The sequence below is a fragment of the Dendroctonus ponderosae genome, unplaced genomic scaffold (genome assembly GCF_020466585.1).
Source record: "Dendroctonus ponderosae isolate FM_Combo_2020 unplaced genomic scaffold, Dpon_F_20191213v2 Dpon_F_20191213_8, whole genome shotgun sequence".
Classification (NCBI taxonomy): Eukaryota; Metazoa; Arthropoda; class Insecta; order Coleoptera; family Curculionidae; genus Dendroctonus; species Dendroctonus ponderosae.
The window spans coordinates 12,711,154-12,713,631 of record NW_026019016.1 but is presented as its reverse complement, the minus strand read 5'-3'; the positions used below and the strand labels follow the sequence as shown (position 1 = coordinate 12,713,631).

Below are 2,478 nucleotides of genomic sequence, written 5' to 3'. Positions count from 1 at the left end.
TTAAAGCAGCAACAACGCTACACATAAAAACTGATGATGGTGGGAAAATACACCGAAACGTATTTTGATTGATAAATAGAGACAATAAATGACTGTGCATTTTCATTGCTGATACTTTTCCTTCAAATTTTATATAGAAAAAGGCAAAAATGCGGAATAAAACCGTCTTCAACATATCGAACAGTCCAAAAACTACGGTATTTAGATCTCAAAAATGCTCTTACTACACAAAACTTTTCACAATATTTCTCAGGAAACTCAAACCCTTTCACACTGAAAAAAATAGAAAAAAGTGGATTAAAACCATTCTGAAAACGTGCAAAGCGCTTCAAAAATGGTTCTAAGATTTAACAATAAAACCTTAATGTTGGAGCATTTTTTGGCATCTAAACCTCTCTTGAAAGAATCACTGATTATTCAGAACTCTATAAGATCGTCCCAGGAAAAGCCGAAGCTATTGTTAAGCAACTTTTATAGCAAAAACGTGAAGAGGCTTACAAAACGCTCAAAAAATGGCTCTAATTCCTCAACAGTTCGTAAATTTCTAGAGAGAAATATAACGCTAAATTTACACACTTTTTAGTGTTGCAAAATTCGCTCAAAAAATCTTTACAAATGCGCGAAAAAACTCTATTTCTTCAGGAAAAATGGAAAAAAGGGTCTTCAAAGCTTACAAAACACACAAAAATGGCAATTATTGTTCAACATTAAAACTCTAGAAAGAAACATGACACACTCTTTATTGTTCAAAAATCTGCAAAGAATAACGCTAATCACTGAAAATTCCTTATGACCCTCCAAAAAATTAAAAGGCTTGATTTATCTACTCATTTTCTCCAGAAAGACGCAAAAAAACGCAGAAAAATGTGTTTAAACCCTCCTTTGGTTCCTCAACATCTCATAAAACGCCTGAAGACAAATTCGACAAACTTTCCTATAATTTCGTTGAATTCACAAAAGACATGAAAAAAAATCAGTTAAAATTCAACTTCAAAAAACAACAATTTCCAAACGGCCAGCTTTAAAGGGCGCATTCTCTTTGAATTTAACAAACTTACCGTTTATATGGGAGCCGCACTATCGGGTGGCATTTTATTCTTCTGCTATAGTTGATGTGCTCGATTCGACGCCGCAAAGGCCACTGATGTTCAAACGGTTTGAGGAGGGCAAAAGAGGACACTTGGATGGAAGCGCTTCAACCGTGATTAGCAGATTGCAAACCTGCGCTGCTCAGGAGGACTGAAGAGGCTGGAACTATTTGTTCATTGGCTCATCCTCAAACGTATACGGGGACTAGAAATGATCATGTGGCTGAGGAAAATTACGCTGGGGAGGATTTTGAGGGCAAAGAAAACCGTCTGCAGCTGCTAGTTGAAACATTTAATAGATTGAAACAATCGTTACTAAACTAAAGATAGAGGACTTGAAAAAAACCACTAGTGAACTAAAATAAAACGTTCTTAACTCATATACTTTTCAAAGTTATAACAAAGCTTAATATGTGTTCGGTTCGGATGCGGGTTGCACGCGTTCATGTTGCTAAAAATTGCTCTACATTCTAGAACGCAATCTGCATCTATGTACGTTTCGCCTTATATACGCATTCATGGTCAGTCTCTACCATAATAAGAACTTTTGATAACATAGAAAGACGGTGAATGTAATAAGGCACTTTTGAAATAAAAATATAATTCACGCCCAGTTAGTTAGATGCAGATTGAGTCGCTTTAAAACAATAGCTGACTGAATCCATGCAAATTTTCTGAATTCTTCGGGTCTGCAGAAGACGAAGAAAAACACACAAGACCATCACACCCCTTTTTCAACTAAAAATATGCCTACTTGTTAGTGGATAAAATATGCGAATATACAATAAAAAGTACGTTCCCAAAGTACAAATCCACTCCATAAAAAGAAACGTTATTTCCATGCCAAAGTCCAGTAACTGGCCCCAACTAAACGCTTGATTTCCCTCATTGCACGTGTTTTTTTGGCATTCATACAATAAAGTCGCATTTAGTCCTATATAATAGAACGTAATTATTTAGCACGCATGTAAGATTGTATCAAAGTAAAAGTGATTTTTAGATTTTCATAAACTGAAAAGTTATGTAGCAGTTTAGAAAGGGATTTACAAAAAGTATCAAATGTACCTGCTCAGTGTGGGTGCATCGGTTAACTTAATTAGCTGCCAAAAAGCAAGATTTTTATAAACAGCCCGTGTTTTGAGCTGGGCGTCTATTGGGCAATTATCAAAAATAGTTCTGCACCCAAGATTTGAGTTCTACATATATTAAGGGACAAATCAACCATTAAAGGATATTGTTTTTTGAACACGCCAGTTGTTCAGTATATTGTACATACTTTCCTGACTGTGTTTGTCTATTGTCTCTATTTATCAATTAAAATACGTTTCGGTGTATTTTTCCACCATCATCAGTTTTTATGTGTAGCGTTGTTGCTGCTTTAAGCCTTGGC

The 2,478-nt window shown here is 35.4% G+C and overlaps 1 protein-coding gene and 1 long non-coding RNA gene across 2 annotated transcripts in view; one reads left to right on the top strand and one right to left on the bottom strand.

Annotated features, from left to right (window-relative positions):
- LOC109539512 (sodium-dependent serotonin transporter) overlaps window positions 1–1,140 on the bottom strand; it is a 17,971-nt gene extending 16,831 nt beyond the window's left edge. The window contains exon 1 of the mRNA XM_019907291.2: window positions 1,059–1,140. The gene's annotated coding sequence lies outside the window, so the exon portion shown is untranslated. The remainder of the gene's footprint in view (window positions 1–1,058) is intronic.
- The window catches only part of LOC125505490, a 6,421-nt gene extending 4,996 nt beyond the window's left edge, over window positions 1–1,425 (top strand). Inside the window, exon 2 of the long non-coding RNA XR_007282213.1 lies at window positions 1,110–1,425. This is a non-coding gene — a long non-coding RNA (uncharacterized LOC125505490). The remainder of the gene's footprint in view (window positions 1–1,109) is intronic.
- Window positions 1,426–2,478: the final 1,053 nt, after the last annotated feature.